This window comes from Dromaius novaehollandiae, chromosome 6, assembly GCF_036370855.1.
Source record: "Dromaius novaehollandiae isolate bDroNov1 chromosome 6, bDroNov1.hap1, whole genome shotgun sequence".
Classification (NCBI taxonomy): Eukaryota; Metazoa; Chordata; class Aves; order Casuariiformes; family Dromaiidae; genus Dromaius; species Dromaius novaehollandiae.
In genome coordinates, this window is record NC_088103.1 from 19,979,607 (window position 1) to 19,998,928 (window position 19,322).

At 50.1% G+C, this 19,322-nt stretch overlaps 1 protein-coding gene across 10 annotated transcripts in view; it reads right to left on the minus strand.

The window, feature by feature from the left end:
* Positions 1-19,102, minus strand: part of ZMIZ1 (zinc finger MIZ-type containing 1) — a 354,835-nt gene extending 335,733 nt beyond the window's left edge. For 8 of the 10 annotated variants that reach the window (XM_064513813.1, XM_064513814.1, XM_064513821.1 and 5 more), the window contains exon 1: positions 16,564-16,840. The gene's annotated coding sequence lies outside the window, so the exon portion shown is untranslated. Of the gene's footprint in view, positions 1-16,563; positions 16,841-17,015; positions 17,192-18,899 lie in introns of those variants that run through there. The other 2 variants (XM_064513809.1, XM_064513810.1) reach the window with 2 other exon arrangements.
* Between the last annotated feature and the right edge of the window lie 220 nt (positions 19,103-19,322).

The following is a 19,322-nucleotide window of genomic DNA, read 5'->3' on the forward strand; positions in this document are numbered from 1 at the left end:
CTGAGTCCAAATAACTGCTCCTGCACCTAACCTTCACTCCGTACATAAATATTTACGGGGCCGCGACTCTCCCTGTCCGCGCTCCCCGCCGGCTGCCGCCGCTTCCCCAGCAGGGACAGCGGCAGGGACCTGCGCCGAAACCCGCGCAGCCGCACCGGTGTTTTTTGCCCTGAGAATTGTGAAGGCTCACAGGGATGAACTCCAGCAGAGCGCTAAATGGCTGTTACAAACCCAACGTTTTACCCTTTTACCACAAAAACAGAGATTATCGGTGTTGATTTCTCAGTGTCGATTCCTGTGGTGCCACACACCAGTGAGTCTCCAGCCTCTGCAGTAAACTTTGGGACAAAAATCTATAACTTTTCCATAGCCTGATGCAACTTTTACCCACAGCACTACGAGGCAGGAAGGACGCAGCGGTGGTGCCGGGGGCTGCACCTCTCCCCCCAGAACCCCCCTTGCAGCAATGCTGGCGCACAGGCATCGCACCTCCACCTCCATCCGCCTCCGCACCAGCTGCAAGAAATGCTTAAAAATAATGATGTTATGCCTAAAGTCACTTTTCAAAGGTTTATTGACACATGTGACAGCACTTGTGCATAGCGACTTTAACCGTGTCCTCCCATGGGCTCAGCTCATCTGCCTGTTTCCTCTGTTTGCACAGGGCCTTTCTTACTGAAATAGGGGATAGGTACACACAGGGACACACACAAAAAGCTTTCAGTATATACACTCTGCCTTTAAAACCACAAAGATGGGCAGAACGATTCACTAACAGAGTCATAATCCCAGAAAAAAAATTTCTCTTAAAACCAAGAAAAAAAAAATCCAACACTATTTACTTCGTGCTGCAATACAAAGAACATCTTCTATTATTTTTTAATTAACTTCAATACACTGCAGTCTTGCCACTGTTTCTGAAACCCGCTACAGTCACTGTAGCTATCAGATGGTGGCACCCCTTTGAATCCCAAGCCAAACTTCCCTGACATCACACTGATGGAGGCAAGCAACCTCCTGCTTTGGATAAAGCACAAGAAGAAAAGCAAAATGCTTGTAAACCAACTGATTTTAATAACATGCCCTGAGAGTTTAAAATATTTATGAAAAGGATTTTAAACAATGTAATTTCACTAAATTCAGTTGATGCTCCTCAACAGTTCTGAAATGCCGCAATGAATATTTATGGCAGAGGCTCATGCCATCTTACTCTAATATATTGACATGTAGAGAGATTTCAATATGGTAATTTCTTCAGAAGAAGGTAATTAACAGCACCAATCATGAAAATGAGGAGTCAGAACTTCTGCAAAAATGAATCTATGCCCTTAGTTTTCAGAAATGTTTTATGAACTTAACTTGAAGTAAAACTCAGTGTTTGGAGCTTTCTGGATGTCTCACTTTGTATTATTTGAAAAATGTCAGTTTTTCAGAAGTGGTATGCTTTGCACTTAATGGGATGGTAGCCTTTTGAAGGCATCTTCAAGAATCAGTAGTTACTTCACGAAAATACGCATTTTTTTTCTTCCAGAATTCTCAACTTTTTTCTTATAAAATGTTGGCAGAAAATGAAGGCAAAAGATCAAGATGTTCCCATTTTCCACTTCCAACCCTAATTTTAACTTTTGCTGAGGTTTGAGAATCATTTTGAGTTAAAATTTTTCAAAAAAAGTAAAGAGGGGATTGGAATTTTCAAAGCTATTTTACCATAAAGGTTGGCTATACAGAACATGCCCACACAAAGATACCAGCCGTATGCTGATCAGAACCTGCTTTTGCTTCAAACTCTTCACATTGTGTCCTACTCCAAACACCAATCTAGCCAAAATCTGTGCACAAGAAAGGGACAAAACCTTGCTGCATGTCACCTGTATACAAACATGCTTGCAAGCTTCAGGTATGATGAATATTTCAATAGGCTGCTTCACGGAGACCGTTTACAGTGTCCACAGTGAAACGCACCTAAGTGTCAGCTGCTTTGAGGTTTGCTCTTTCTCCTTTTCATTTCATTTGGGTAAGTTACCTTTGCAATTTGAAGATGGCTATTTTATGCATTTCTGTTCTACAAGTCATTCATCTTAGGCATAGAAAGAGAGATGACCCCGTAATAACTAGGGGATGCTTCCCCAAGTCCCTTCACTGAAAGTCACAAAAGTGACTTTTTTTTTTTTTTTTTTTTTGGACTCCTGACCCAAGACTCTGGGACTCCTAGTCCCAGAGACTATCCTAACAGACTGCCAATGGTGACCCATGCAGGGATGGTTACATTTAATTTATGCTTTAGCTTAGTGAGAATCTACCTGCCCCCAGGAACAGATGCTCCAGCACTAAGTTTATACAAAGCAAAATATTGTGGTTTTAATCACTTGATCTGATCTATTTGTGGGCTGGGTTTATTATTTGCTGCTAATTGCGAGGCCGTGGATCTGTCTGGCTGTCCTCGGCAGGCGCGCGGGTCAAAGCAGCCCTTTCTCCACGGCACAGCCGCACCGGGACCCGCCGGGAGAGCGGCCCACGTGGGGCGGCAGAGGCTGCGCAGAAATACAAAAAGGGCACTCCCCCCCCCACACACCTGGATCAGGCCACCAGCCAGATTTGCAAACAGCAGTGCTATTGCAGCGCGAGGCAGGAACAACCCGCAGCAGGGAAATGCGCCCGCGGCGGCCTCGCGTGCCCGCCCGCTCTCCAAAATCCCTAGCACCGTCAGCCCCGTGAAGCGGCACCCGTTTTAGCATCGCACCCAGTGCGGCTGGGAAGTGGTACCCGCTTCCACAGGACTTTGGTAGACAAAAATACACAGCAACATATGCTTGAGCATATTGTGTGTGTAACATAGACAAAAATCACAGAAGCATAGAGAAGCAGCTTCTTTCGGCTATTTGTTAGCTTTAGAGGAAATACTGCATGAAAAAAAGCGTTCGTTCCTGGGAAGGAAAAAAAAAAAAAAAAGATCAAGCTGAGGTATTGCACTGAGGAGCGTGCAAACACTCTCTGCTGCTTTGGGGAACTGCAAGGTGACCGTCAGCCTTGGTGTGAAGCCTCACAGCCCGCCGTGGGGCTAGCCGAGGCCCAAAGGGGAGGCCGTGTGCCTCCCACCACAACCTGCTGGCCTCCCCAGGGGCAGCCCGGCTGCAGCCGCCAATTCCCCCCAAAATGGATGGACAGAACAAAAGAAAGAAAAGAAAAAAGAAGAGGCCTTTCCCAGCCCGTGACCCATTCTGGTGACCACAGTCACCGACGTGAGCACGAGGGCAGGGAGGAGAGAAAAGCCACTTCCACCTGCCGATCGTGGAAATGGAGCCCAACTGTGGCTGCTTCCTGCTCGAAGGAAGAAACCGAAGCGGGAACTGTAATTTTGAGCAGGCATATAATTATCCGGGATTCAAAAGATTCTGTTTAAAGGAACCTCTCTTAGGAATGCTTTATTTGTATTCTGTTATTGAGAGGGGTTTGTTTGTTTGTTTTAAGGAAAACAGTTTAGAGCAGCAGATGAAGACAACTGGAGTCTAACCATAAACACAGCACAGCGAAAACGAAAGCCTCCCCTCAGCTCCTTGCAAATGCACGAGGAAAGCTTTTACGGTCAGGCCATTACAGCTAGCAATAAGCCGTGGCCATCATGCCTACACCAAAGGAAGCAGTGGCAACGTTCGTCCGAGAGGACAGCTGCACTTGAGGCGCCTGCTCTCCCCGAGGTGGAGGAGCTGGTGGGGCCGGCACCTCTCCCAGCCACCACCACGCGCGGAGGCTGCTGCTGCCCAGCCGCACTGGCATTTCGGCACACTGCTGCTAGCACAGGTTGGCGTCTTCTGCCCCAGCAAACACGCGCGGGGACGCGTCAATCTGGAGGGGTCGTCCACCCAGACCCTACGTGCAGCCCAGCACCAGCTGCCCGCCCTGCCGCAGCAGTACGTCTCGCTCGCGGGAGCACTCGGTGAAGTAGCGGCAGCTTGTGATCACCAGAACTTCCAAGCCCCTAATTTAGCGAGATTAAAGTCAATTAACCAAAAACAATCAGGAGATTTAAACTGTATTCATATATGAAAAGACTGCAAAATTTAAAACCTTGTTGTGTCACATTATGCTTTTTAAATATAATTACAATATCAGACATGCGTTTGACATCCTCGGCCCTATCTCTCTTATTTAAACAGCATCATTCTCTTTTTTTTTTTTTAAAGGAAAAAACAATAAGAAAGTGCCGCCTGCTCGCCGGTGAGGCACTGGAGGCATTCAGCACGCACCTAGAGGTGCGGTTTCCACCAGCCGGCCTGGCCAGCCGCAATTGTGCCGAGCAGAAGCATTTACTCGTAAATGCCTCAAAAAGACCGTGGCTCGACCATCCCGCGAACACCTGTCGTTTTGTAAATGAAGACAAAAATAGGGCCCATAGATCACAACGCCTCCTGACAGGTATTTAAATGCGCAATAAATGCATCAATGCACATCCAGCCATTTCATGTCCCGTGGTCAAAACGCTGCGAGAAGGTAAAGTCGAGCACACCTTTCTCACCACTCGCTCTCCCCTGTCACCTACTTCCCCCTGAGAATAAGCAAGCTTCTCAGTTGCTTCTAAAAAAACAAAAAAACCAACCAAACAAACAAACAAAAAAAGCAGAATCTGCCCATTTCATCTCCCTCACTCAACTACTCAACTTCACTATTTTTGTATTTACCCTAAAGATCCAACTCCTTAAAGTCAACTGGCAGCATCTCTGTTTCTTTGGAAACTTTCTACTGCTTGTGACTGAGGATGAAACTTGAAAATGCGAACCCTAAACAAATCCAAAAAGCCCAATTTTGCCAAAGGAAGTAAGTTTGTTACAACTTAAAATTATTCCATGGGCCTTAATCCTGGTGTCTGAACATGTTAAAGTTGGCAAAATTGTTACTCTAATCTTCCACTGTAAGCATTGGACACCATTTTCTCTACGATGAGCTCTCGTTTTCAACGCCATCCAGGCTACACAGCCTAAGAATGACAGTCAAGGCAAAAACAGTAGCTACAAATTTACAACCAGAAGGTAGCCTGAAGGCTATCACTGCTGTAGTCGAGCTTTATTTATAGTCTAACAGATAATGCCAAAACATAGAGCACAAATTAAACACGTAACTCAAAAGGGAAGAGCGATGGTGCGTTTTACTCCATCATGGTAAGGTACCAAAGGACCTCTGGCATTTACAAGTTGTTAATACCCACCATAAGCACAGCCATGGACTAATCCTATTACCCCGTCGCAGCTGCGCTCCCTCCAGCCAAGGCGACTGGGCCGCGCTGAAAGCGGCGTGCAGAAGCAGGCAGTCACCAGCGGTGAGCCCACCACATCCGACTACTCAGCTGATGCTCAGCAGTCCGCTTTCAGGTTAAGAAACAGAACCGGCTTTTAAATAGAACACTAATTGGAACACATCCTGCAGTTCAGGAACGTATGACCTTCAAATTATTCTGGAGATTCACTTTGTTCACTTAAATCCACAATATACCTCTCATCTTCCAAAAACATCTAAGTGAAAAGTAGGTCTAAACTGAGGCATACATATGCTCTTTGTTTAAAAACAAAACAAAACAAACAAAAAAAAAACCAACAAATGAAACCAAAATCCCCCCAAAACAAACCACACAAGAGCTGGACTTGCCTATATTCTTAGATCTTTTTGATTTAATATTTTGCTTCCCCCAGCCATGCATACGCAACTGGAGAACATGTTGCATGTGTGTTTGCATATTTGGGTTTAAGTATCATCTCTACATGGAATGCATGCAGAATGTGTTTTGTATATGTAAAACCTGTTTGCAGGCTAAGACTACCTCTGTGCCAGCTTTTACCTTGTAGAAAACATTTCCAGCTAAACTAAACCGTCCCACTTCTCCCGTGCTGCTGCGGGGGCTCCCTCCAAATGGGGAAGTTTGCTCCAACTCCCGGGCAGCCGCCTGATGCAACTGCAGTGCATGTGTCCCAAAGACAGCAAGGGGACACTGTCAGAAGTACCCCGTGGTCCCTCATTCCAGCCACTCAGGGATGGGGGAATCCCCCCCCCCCAAAAAAAAACAAAGCAAACGAACAAAAACAGGAAGAGGAACGTGAAGTTTCCCCCAATCCATTTCACTTAATACTGGGCAAGAGAACGTTGTGTTGGCAATGTGCAAAACGAAATACCTCACGATATCCCAAACCTAATGCAGCTGAAAGGGCACAAAGTATAATTGCTTTTAGTCTCAAGTGCAGATTCACATCCCAGGACGGTGTCTTTAGGACCCGATCATGCAGGCACATACGCATGGCTCTCTCCTGACACAAACAACCCGACTCCTCCACTTGTGCAACTTGCATTACTCATAGGAAAGTCCTGGCAGAGGCAGGCCAATATATGCTAATTACTGGGTTGCATTATAATAGGTCTAACATCGTTTCTCATGCAGGGTTTTAAAATAAATGGAAATGGCAGTCTCTTTGGATACAAAAGTACGTATTTTTGTATCTTAAGCTAAAAATATTCCATGTTAAAAAACACAAACAGATCAACTGCCAGAAAATTTCTGTCTCTTCAGAGATTCTTTTGGGGGTTTTACCCTTATTAAACAAAGAAGCCAAGGAACCTTTAAGAGAGATCAACATATATGCATTTATATTTCATTTCCTACTAATTGTTCCTAAGTTGGGTCAACAGTGGGAGGGGGGGAGTTGACTCCCCAGTCCTTTTGTTTCTTCAATAAAAAGTTCCAGGTAAAGTTGTCTGCTTTACCAGTTTCTCCTGGAAAATAAAGCATGAATTCAAAACCTCTGAAAGAACATGAATGGAGCACAGATACACTTTAAAAATATTTTGCAGTGACAGGAGATATGAACTATGTTTCATCATTTTATGATTTAATACACTGGGATATTGCCAGGACAAGATGCTGGCAACATTACAAGTATTTTTGATTTATATTTCTATTTATTGAGAAAGAGGTGTTGAGAGCCATAGCTGCAATTTCAGGCAAAGAAGAATAAGAGTGCAGCGACATTCTCCTCCTTTTGGGGTGACCAAATTCGGCAAAATTTTAAATCAGTATTTTAAATCACACAACACAACATCCGCAAGAAATCCTAGAGATCTTGCTGGAATTTTCAAAACACTACTATTCCACAGACAGGCACCGACACAAGAGACTTTCACACGAGGTTTCACCAAAAAAAAAAAGTTCATGCATTGAGTCAGTAATTTATACCTCCATTCAGGTTACAAAACCTTATAATAAAGTCTTCATAGATTCAGAATGAAAATGCTGTCTCTCTGGGAATCTTCTAGTGTATTTCCACTTTTTATTCCCCCCTACAGTGATTACAGAAATCTAGCGATAGAATTATCAGGTAACTGTGACCAAACGCCCATTAGGGATCATCACCCTTCACCGTTTCCAGGACTGTACACAATAATCACAAGCAAGATCTCCCCGTGGCAGGTGCTGCACGCATGCAAGGAGAAGGTCCCTGCTCCCCCTGGCCAAGCCCGAGCCACAGGGCAAGAAACAGCCAGCTGGTGGCCAGCAAGGTTGTTATGGGGCCGTCCCGCTCCCCGCCACGGACCCGCGCTCCGCTTCCCTCCTCATTTCAGGCGGTTTTTGCCTGCACGCCTAGTACTCCCAGATCTACAGCCAACGTACGTGACAGGCTACTTCACGGACAGACCAGCGCCAGGAACCACGACAGCCAAGCATAGCGCTGAACTATCTAGAAACATCTAGAGATTAAGAAAAAACACGTACTAAAAACAGCATCCCAACCCGCTGCTCAACGAGGCCAGTCTCACTCCAGGTAACCTAGAGGAAACAGGCCAAACTTTTCAAAATGGATGCTTAACTCATCAATTTATCAACAAAATGAATTTCAGCACGTGAATCCTAAATTTCACATATTTTCAGATTTAAAAGACAAGATGACCCTGATATTTTGTTTAGGGAGAAAAGAGCCTGGCCCTGCACATCAGCTACCTGCCCACTTGCCCCCCGGGATGCTGCACCCCCTGCAGACCACATGCCCTCCGGGTACCCGCTGAGTACTCTGTGCGGGGATCTACAATGAATAAAAATCACTGGAAATACTATCAGTTTTAATCACCATGAGTCTGAATTGCTAACTACCCACCGTCCTGTCCTTTGCACGGTCTTTGCAGAGACAACAACTGCTTATTCCTGAGTTTGCACAGCGCCTTGCATGGTCTGGTCTACACCTTCGCTGGGGCCTCTCCATGCTCTTTTAATACATACTCCTCCGCCTACCTGGCCCCAGCAGGAGCGCCCATCATCTCCGCATTCACCTCTGCAATTCCTGCTGCACAGGCTTCAGGGGACACCGCAACTTCACACAATCTACACAATGTTTAAAATGTTTATCTTGCACCCTGTTGCTGATTCCTCCTGAAGTACAAAGGAGGTCCGATCGGTTTTTCCTTTGCTTGTAATTCATACCTGAGGATCATCTGGTGTGCAAGGTTTGCTCCCGAAGGTAAGCACGTTACACTGTTCAGAAAAGCCTGAGGACTGCATCTTTTAAGTGCGAGCTATGTCTTTGTTAAATACTGGAATTAAGTATTTGTTAGCAAAAAATGTTTCAAGGGTTTCACCAGGTTTATTCAGCATCCTGTCCCTTGCTGGTTAGCAAGAGCAGTTGTCGTCATCATTTAACTTGCTCTTTAGCAAAGAGCGACAAGACCAATTGAAACGGTGACTTCTGAGTTGCCCATAAGCGAGCGGGCGCAGCTGGAGAGGTGGCACTTTGCTCACCCGGCGTCGAAGCCCGGCTAGATGTCCAACTTCACTGCCATCCATCCTCCCACCAGCTGCCGGCTCCAGGGGTGCTTCCCGGAGAAGCCAACGGCAAAGGGGAGCTTGCGACAGCCAACGCAGGAGGAGGACGCTGCTGCTCAGGCCATCAAAAAGCCACAAGAAGCAAACACAACCCCAAATGTTTCATCTTGCAAGGCTGCTTTAACTACGTTTCAGAAGACTCTACTCCTGACCTCAAATAACTTCTCCTTACATAACACTGTTACGATTTTTAACGTGTGAGATGTCAGGATTTTACAGTGCCAAAAGTCAAAGCTATGCATTCAGCTGGAAAGCTGGTCGGCTCCCGTGTCTCACGGTATCAAACTCCAGCTGGACTGCAACCTAACACTTCTTAAACACGGACGTGAATTTGAGGAGAAATCTCATACTTGAGAGGCAGACAGGAAAAGATGGAAGTATAGCTCCTGCAACAAATTTCCATGGGAAGCACTGGTGGCTGTTTAAATCTCCTCAGGTGAGAGGCACCAGCATAGGGCTTCAGAAGCAAGGCAGCGGGGCTCGTGAACGTGACAGAGCCAGACACCCGCCTCTAACACAACACAACATACGTTGCATCCGCGTTTTCAGTCACAGAATAGCCGCCCACACGTGCACACACATACCCCCAGCAACTCAGCCTCGGGATTTTCCGTACAGTGAAGATCACGCCTGCACCTCGGCAGCAAGGTGGGCCTTAGCGCTTTTATAGAGCGCATGAATACTGAATTGAAGGTGCATATAGCCAGGATGCCAAGAACATCTGCAGGATGACAGTTCAGGACCCAGTGTCTTTTTAAAACAAGCATTACAATCTCAAAAAAAAAAAAAAGAAAAGAAAAGAAAAGTTAAATCAAATGCCAGAGTCTGTGGCAAGAGAAGGAAGGGGAGAAGTGTGTGTGTGGGGGGGAGCTTTCTTTGAAAAGGCTTGGGGGAAAAGCCTTGGGTTGCTGTAAGGGAGGCCAACATAAGCTGTATACCAGCTGTAAACAAACTTCTGTGATCCTGCTGCTAGGAAAGGGGTTGTAAGAGCATTAAAGAGATGCAGAACTTACAAGAAGGACACCAAGAGACTGGGTAAACTGCCTGACAACCACATCACTCTTTCCCTCCGCAAACCTGCCAGATAACAAACCCTTCTCTCTTTCGTATATGGACAGATATATAAACAAACTGTTCTGTTCTGAGAGTTTGATGTCAAAGTTATAAAGCTTTTCTTCCTGCTTTTGGGGGGGAAGGGGAAAGAGGAAAAGATAACCAGACGGGCCTTTTGTTGACCCAGGAACACATTCTAGTTTTAAAATATAAAATGACAGTGCTTGTTCTCAAACTATTCTAGATGTAGTAATTAGTGTTTTTGCAGTGCATTTTAAACAGAAACTCTAAGCATTTTTTCCTGTTTATAAGGCTTCTTTTTGTCATTTACACAGCCAAAATCTTACAGATATGTGCAATGCCAGAGGAAAGACTAAGGTTTATGCTGAAATAATGATACATAATAGAAATAATTTCTGAAAAAGGTCCCTGTTCCAAATCATGTGACTTGTTTTGCTTTTATCCTGTTGAAAATGGAAGCAACAGGGAAAACTAGCAATGTGACTGTATCGTCATTCAGAAACAAAGAGGGGAGTTCAGCCGTGCTTGGCTTCAATACTTGCAAACCGCGTAACCCCGGAGCAAAGCCTGGTGGACAGCTTTTTGACGTATAAACATTTACTTCAACCCTGATATGCAGGAAATAGAGGTACAACACGTACCAAAACAGTGGTCATTGTTGTAACACGGATTTGGAGCAGGCTGCAAGTGTCTGCTACCAAGCACGAAGTTCACCGAGAGGAAGGCAGCACGGACAACGCTACGTGGGAACCTTGCTAACTGGCAACTCGCAGGCGGCTCCCGAGCACCAAGGCAGCGTCGGCACGGGCAGAACGCACCCGGCCTTCGCCAGCCTCGGTCAAACGCAACTTCTGCCTTGAGGAGAATCTGGTGACAGAGATCTGACAATCTCATTACCTGGACCTCTGTTTTCCCACCACCACTCCTTCACTCTGCTAAAATAACCAAAGATGGATGGTAACCTTTGAGCTGGAGGATTCTCATCTGCCAGGTGGGTGTCAGACTGAGTTTAAGCGGTTTTCTGCCTATGGCAAGGTAGCAATCATGCTCAGATTAGGGAAACCCAACCTCTTCTAGATCATCAGGTGCCTACACAGTTTCCAGTAAAGTGCAGTGCAAGCCCTCTTGGGCAGCAGCTGCCAACCACGGGTTGGCCTCAGTTTCCCTGCCCGGCTCAGCGAGCCCTCGTAAACGCAGCACGCCGCACTCCGTACCTCACCCGTACTGGGGATGGGCTGGCAGGCGAGAAAGGAAGAGAAACCCGTGCGCTGAGATGGCCCCGTGCAGCTCCAGGAGGTGCGTGTTTCAGAGCAGCCTGAAAGGCTCCGCTGTTCTCCAAGGGAATCGGGAGCACAGCCAAGAAACAAGCAGATATTCACCAAGCTTTTGCTACTAAATGGCCAACTGAAGCCCCTACTACTCAGCCACAGATCTATGTCACTGCAGCCCCAGTAAATAAACCCTTCTCGTTAGTTGTGAGACTATATAGAAACCTCCAAGAAACTGATAACGCTCACTTTGCCAGGCAGTCAATCATTGTAGCTCTCTAATCTCAAAGTGCCAAAAAACCCCAAACAAACAAAAAACCCACCACCAACAAAAACAACCCCAAAACAACACAAACTTCTTGTCAACTTATTTTTCTCTTTCCCCTACTCCTCAAACATGTTTTATCTGTTCAGCAAGGAAGGCAAATGATACTTCACAGGTACAAAGAACTGTAACACGATCAGGGCAAAGTCTACCTGCACTGTATATGCCTGTGTATTAAACGGATCGAGCGGGTGGCAGTCTCTAGTCAACGCTATCCTGACCAGACTGACCGCTAGACTAAGTCACCAGAACTGTCTACCGGCTGCCCAAGTTTCCAACAGCAGCACAGGGAACATCTGAAGGAGACCAAGCGGAGACACTGACAATTCCCATGCTGCTTTGGCTTGACGCTCTCAGACACACGGAGGCTGCGGTTTCATTCTCAGGCTAGCTTTGACAACATATACGTATTGCATGCATCTGAATCTATAGGCTGGATTTGCTCCCGGTTCCCGAGTCAGACCTATGGCAGTGCTGCTTTTCCCGGGCAAGAAAGGCTTACGGCAGCTGCAGCCCCCTGCACTCCCACCGGACACCAGCCACCCCCAAGCCGGAGCGCGGCTCTGGGGCGAGGAGAGCAGCGGCCGCAGCCCCGGCGGCCACCCGCCTGCACCTCCCAGGTCCATCTGCACACAGACGTCTTGGCGTGACGACATCTGCGCTGCAAATCAGCTCGCCGCCAGCCGCTGACACACAAACACTAAGTCGGCAGAAAAAAATCAAATAACAAGCTCCTTATGCAGACAAGCAGCAAACAGTAGGGGCAATCCAAATCCACAGTTTTATGGAATTTGCACAGACTCCTAGTGTCATGCATATTAATGTTTTCTGAGTGATTTCCCCCCACACACCCCTATCTGTGTTGAACCCGTGTTGCCTTCACACTTCACTTTGGGAATCAATTCAAAGCTGCTCTGAAGAGTCAAAACAAATACAATATTATCAACAAAGGGATAAACTTCCAATATTTGCCTTAATGGAGTGTTAACACAATAGCTTATATGTGACTACCTCAATATTAAAGTTAATTAAATTAGACAAAATATGAAACAGCTTGATTTATTGAACTATAAAATAAAAGGGCACGTGGGTCTCTTTTTAAATTTTGATACTTTAAAAAAAAAAAAAAAGTGCCAACCTTCATTCCTTCCCCTTGGAAAGGGCTGGATTTGGCTGTTTCAGGATTCAGGGCAGGACCACAAGTTACTTTTCCTACCCTCTGATACAGATTTAAAAACTTGAAGTATAATCAACTCAAGGAAACTCCAGGTGGTCTGGATCAAATGACCACATGTCTGGGGCTTCAGAGGGGTACAGGCTTTGAGGACTGAGCTCCCTCCCCCCGCCCCATGAATTGTTAGTTTCTGTTACTATTTGCAGAACATTTTAGATGTAGAGTGATTTTGTCTGCCTAACAATAACTTTCTTCTTTCCACCAGATACATAACATTCACAGAAGTTTTCCCTGCTTGATAACGGGAAGGATAGCAGGGCTGTACCGAAAGCACCAAACATCACCTTTGTAGGCAACACTAACTTCAGGGCATCTTTAACTATCAGAACCAAAAATAACATGTAACAAGTGCAAGACCATCTTCTACTCTCATAATGCACTACTGCCTCCAACAGTCGGACTGTGGAGATCCATTACAACCCACTGCCTGGGCATTTCTCTTGCAGCCAGTATCACCTTTAAAATATCCTATGATTAACCAAGCTGAAGGCTAATGATCCTGTAAAACCCAATGGAAATACATAAAATGAAAACTGCTACATAAGAAGTTTTTGCTTTTGGAAAGAGAAGGGGGGGAAAATCAATATGACAAAGCAACGCTTTGATTTACGAACCTTTTGTTTTTAAGCAGATCTCAACGGTGAAGAGCTCGTGCTCTTCGTGCCACAACACTCCCTTGACGGGAACGAGCACAGACCAACTCTGGAAAAACTCTCCAGCCATACTCTCGCCAGTTCGCTGCAATGCGGGATAGGATTTCACCAAGATTGGTCTAACTAGGAGCGAACAAATCAGCCAATTGCACAGCGGTCGAATTGGTTACCGCAAGCATTAACTGCAGTCCTACTTATTTATGAGAAACAGGCTTCCCAGGTACAACGCCACCAGCTCCGGCGGCACTCGGCTCGCCCCCGGCGCTACAGCGTCACGCAGATACCAGCAGACCCCGGCCAACCGCTACGGCCGCTCCTCACAGTCACGTTATCTCGCGCGTGACGTGGGAGCAGGCGGGATCCCCATTGTCCCGAGGCTCATCACAAACGTTATGGAAGGCAAAAGGAATTCCAGCTTTTCGAGATATTTTTTTTCCTTCCTTTTCGAGAGAGAAACCAGGCTCTCCAGGCTGCTGGTACGAACGCCAAGCTGCTAGAGACCAGCCAACGCTGTCTCCAGCTACAGCGTCAGTGATGTAACCGTCAGCGGGAAGCTTTCTGCGGACACAAACCTTTGGAACCTATAAAAGTGGAAGAGATTCAGGGGAAAGGGCAGGCAACTCCCAAGAAAAGTTATGAATGGAAACGCGTTGCAAAGAAACCTCTCATCTCACCTCCTCCTCAACACTTCTCATCAGTAGAAGTCCTTCCGATTGTGCAAGAACTCATCTATTATCTGTTACGGGTTTCGTAAAATATTCTGAAAACAGCGTTTTATACCGCATTGGGATTGCATTTTTATTTCATCTCAGACAGCACAAAACACTCTCTGTACATGTACACAGCAACACAGTTCTTTCCTGAAACAAAGTTTTCATTGATCCTTTGCCACAGACTCAATTATTGTTTTTAATCATGATCAACGTTTATTTAAGGTATTGTGGACCTTTAAAAAACGTAAACAATAAAAGCATCTGTCCATGTCGACATGAGTGTCATTGGCAAGTTATATACCTATATCAACTGGTCCTGAAGGTCTTCCTTTTTTTAAAAAAAAAAAGATTCTGGAAGCCCGAAGTAAATTCCAATTACAATTTATGGAATAATCTTTACATCAGCCACCTTTGACATAGCCCGGTCTTGAACAGATAAAACCACAAATCTGTCAATTCAATCTCAGGGAATTTTTCCATTGTTTTTAAATGTAACCCTGAAGATGTTTTTCAGATTTTCAGTTAAGTTTTTTTTTTTTTTTAATGTGATAGTTCTCGGTCACCTTTGCCCTCAGGGAGAAAAACATTCTTCTTGTAATGCGGCAATTATAAATACGTGCAAAAAGTAGAAATCAAGACATTTTAAATAAGACTTTTTAAAAGTAGAGATAAAAAAGAAAAACAGTCCTTCATGCTGGGATATTTGGATGATTTCAAGTCATGTTTTCCATAATCTCATTTTAAAAATAAGTGCCCTTTTCTCCTTCCCCCTCCCAAACTCAGAGGAAAACAGTCACCAAATGCACTCATCTAGCCTCAAAGTCACACGTGCTCTATTGCAGATCTCGCTCTCAATGTGTCTTTTGTTTGATGGCTGGTGTTTCAACATCCTCAACTTGAGCAGAGAAAGGTCAGAGCAAGTCTTCTGGCACTCACAAACCTGCACCAGGCCCCGCCAAGGAAGACCGACCAATGCCTCAGTACGTTTCCCTCCATCAAGAACACGAAAGTTTCGGTCGGAGATCAAGCTCGCCTGTCGGAGGAACCCCTCTTCTCCCACACACGGCCACGGCTGTCTGATTTTGCTACGTTCCTTTGTCAAACTTTTCCGTTTTTCCAAGTTGAGCCCTGCCACAGTGCCACGTACCTGCAGGAGCACCGCGGCTCGCGGGCGCTTTTGCCCGCCTGGAGTCGGCAGGTCCCCCCAGCCCGGTTTGGCTTCACCTCCCTGCCACCCCGGGTCACCCTCCCCACCGCCCCGGCCCAGGCCCACGCTGCTGCTGCTGCTGCTGCACGGGAGCCGCTGCTAAAGGCTCCTTAAAAGCTCTGGCACTTCCAGGCAGTTGAAGCTACTCAACCAGAGCTGGGAGCCAAAGCTTCACCCGAGCATTAATGGGCTTTTGCCCTTTTAAATTTTATAAGCGCGCCGCCTTTCTGATGCGCACGGTTTTATTCAGGGACCTAAATGGCCATTTCATATTTAAAAGGCAGTTTGCATAGGTAGCACCCTAAAACTACCCCGGGTCATTCATCTCCCCCCCGCTCTCCTCCCGTCTCTTAGGAAACCTTTGATAGAGCATTTGTTCAGGCTGCCAAGTTAAATCCTCTCCTCTCATGTCAACGCATTGAAAAAAGCAGCCAGAGCACCAGCTCCACTCAGGCCTGCTGGAGTAAATGGAGAAAACCGACTCCTCCGGCACCACAGAGCCATGCAGCCCTGCGCAGATTACTAACGGAGGCACAAAAACGCAGACGGTGCGCGGCCAGGCAGCGACGCGGAGGGGGTCCCCCAGTCCGCCCCGCTCCGCAAACGGCCGGTGAGGCTGAAGCCCGCTGCAACGGGCGCAGCTGCCGCCGCGCCTCAGCGGGACCCCCGGCCCCAGACAAAAGCCGCCTGCCGCCGCGGGGCCGCGCTCGCCCCGGCCCCAGCCCCAGCCCCGGCCCCGCGCCCGCCGCCCCGGGCACCGCGCGGCGCCCGACTTCGCACGTGCCGCCAGAAGTTGCTGGCGCGAAGCCCCCGGCCGCCGCGGCAACTTCCTCCTCCTCCTCCTCCTCCTCCCGCGGCCCGACCCGCGCTGCCAGCGGCAGCCGTCCCGGGCGCCGCGCCGCGGCGGCTCCGGCTCCGCGCCGTGTTTACATCGCCGCGCACAAAGGCGGCGGCGGCAGCAGCGGCGTCGGGCAGCGGCCGCGCCGGGCATTTGCACCCCGGCAGCCTGCGCGCAGCCCGCCGCGCTCCCCGCGCGCACACACCGCACGCCCCGCGCACCGCCCCGCAGCCTCCTTTGTGCTGGCGGCTGCCCCCCGCCCGCCCCGGGCGCTCCGCGTCCCGCCGCCCCGCGCCCCCGCCCGCGGAGCCCCGCGCGCCGCCGCCGCTGCCGCCCCATTGTTGGCGCGCGGAGCGGCGCGGCGCGGCGCGGCGCGGGGCCGGGCGGACGCGGAACTTACCGCAGGCTGCGCAGCGGGCTGGCGGCGGGAGGGACGGGAGGGAGGCAGGCAGAAATCCTCTCTCCCCGCGGGCTGGCGGCGCGATTCGGATATTTTCCCCTAAATATATGTATTTTTTCCCACCCCCCTCCTTCTCCCGGCTCCCCCGCTCTGCCCTGCTCGCCCCCCCGTTCCCCCTGCCCGCAGACGGCGGAGAGGAGCGCGGCGTTAGTGGGTGAGTAAGTGAATCAACTCGCCGAGCGCACAGCAAGTTGGAGTGTCAGGTTACACGGGCTATTCTATTACCAGGGCCGCGCTCCGGCTGCCGGCAAAATCTGTCCCAGATTCCTATCGGAGAGGGAGCGGCCTCCTGCCGCGCCGTGCCTCCCCGCGCCCCCTCTTCCCCCCTCTCCCCCCTCAATCGCGCCAAGTTAAAACCGGAGGTGCGAGTTAAGACGCAGATAGGCTCTTACGGCGCGTTTTAAGGCGGGGGTTCTCATTTTAATCTTCCCGAACAGCGCGCATTCAGAAACCTTCCACTCTGGAAACTGAAAGCACGAGAATATCCTCCCTCCTGTATTTTGCTGTTATTAAACAGGGGAAAACCACCCTGGAACGATTACACTCCGAAGCATGCGGTGCCTCCGTCTATATCATCTTTAAATGAGATTTTTTTTTTAACAGCGGATGGGAGAAACTACTGAACAGGCAGGGGGATTACACGGGAACGCCGAGATATTCTGCTGCTTCACATATTTCACTTTTTTTTTTTTTTTTTTAAGACACCCCCCCCCCCCCCCCGGTTTATTGCCACCCTCCCACCCCCGGCTCCGCTGCTCCTGCTCCTGCCGGGCCGGGAGCGCCGGGGCCGCCCCGAGGGGACCCGGCGGCGCTGCGGGGGGGCCGGGGCTCCCCGCCCGCCGCGCAACAACGGGGCGGGTTTTTTCCCTCCTCCTCAGGAAATCCAGCCCGATTTCCAGGGAGAAAATACCACGAAGCCGTCCTCGCCCGACGAGCACCAACCTTCTGAAAAAAACAACTCCCTCGACTTCGCTTCCCCTTGATAAAACACTTCCAGGACAATCAATATTTTATGACGAGTTGTTAATAAGCCTAATATATTCATCCCCGCTCCAACGGGGCTTGTTAGATTATGCAATTAAGATAAGCAATTTAAACAGCACCGAGCAGCTCCGCACCGGGTCAGATTTGTCTTGTTGTTGGAGGAGGAGAAGGATCTGGACTTTAAAGGGATGCCGGATTACGGGCACAAGGGGGGAGGGCGGGAGGATTTTTTTTTCCTCCTCCTTTTAACGCGCCCAGCCGGAATTGCGCGGAGGTTTTGCTCTCCGCGACGGCAACTCGCGGCCCCCCACGGCAGCGCTCCCCGCTCCCCAGCCCCATACTGATTTACGGCGGCGGGGGGGGCGGACGGGCGCCCTGCTGCCCCCCAGAAGCAGCCGCCGCGGCCCCCGCCCCCTTCCCCGGCGGTTTCACGCCCGGGGGCTTTTCCACGTCCCGTCCCCGACAAACTCCTCCTGCCGCGGCTGCGCTTCCCTGCTCCCGCCCGCCCCCCCGCCCGGCTGAAGGGGCTGCAAAAATAAAACAGCAATAAATAACAGTAACGATAATGCAACAGCGTGTCGCCCAGCCCCTCGCGCGGCGCTGCGCAGCGGAGCGCACCCACGAGCGGGTGCCGCGCGCGCCCGCCCCGGCGAGGGGACCCCGCCCGGGAGCGCGGAGACCCCCGCGCCCGCCCCCGCGGCAGCCCGGCGCCGCCGGCCCCGCTCCGGCCGGCTCCGGCGCCGGCGCCGGGTTTTGCGCGCGGCCGCCGTGTCAGCCGGGGAGCTCGGAATAACAAAGACAAGTTTGAGAGCAGCCGCCGCCGCCGCGGCAGCAGGGCCGGCCGAGTGACGTCAGGGAACAATGCCGCTGCCAGCCGCGCGCCCGCCGCTCCCCGCGCGCGCCCGCCCGCCGCCCCTTAAAGGCGCAGCGGCCCCTCCGCCCCCGTCGGGCGCCAGCCGCTGCCCCGCGCGGAGCCGCGCCGGGGCCACGGGCGACCCGCAGCCTGCCCCGCCCCCCCACCGCCTGGCTGCCGTTACCGGGCGCCGCCGGGTCCCCGCCTGAAGGCGGCGGCCGCGCGGGACCCCGAGCCCCGGCCCGGCGAACGCTCCGGGCAGAGGCCGCGGCCCGGGACCCCCGGCCAGGCCGCGCCGCGCCGCAGCGGGCCCCGGGCAGCCACCGGCACCTACGTACTGCCCCGGGGGCCCAGACCGGGGCGCCCAGGCTCGGGCTACCCGGTGGGAGCGCGGCACCTCCCCCCTTTCCTTAAAAGAAAGTTAACTCGGTTTCCTTACCGGGAAACGAGCCTGCTACGCAGCCGCCGCCCCCCCGGCGCCACCCCGCCGCGCTCCGAGGGGCTCGGCCGGACCTTGTGCAGGCAGAAAACCCGCTTATTACCGCCCGAGTTAGAGAGCTGCGTGGCCGCGTTGTCACCCCGCGCGGAGCAGCAGGAGCAGCACCCGTCCCGAGCGGCTGTCACGGGCCGCGACGGCGGCAGCCGCTTTTGGAGCGTTTTATATAGTTGACAGTGCAATGGCAATTATTCTCTCTCTTAAGAGGCAGGCAGCGTGCGTACAGTAACAAGTGCATTCTGCAGGCGTGTTGTCATAGCCATGACAGCCTAAGGAAAGACGCAAGGAAAGAGTCGCAAAGAAGTTTTGGACACAGCCCCTCCTTCAGATGTCACATATATATAAGTACTATTATCAGTAAAGGAA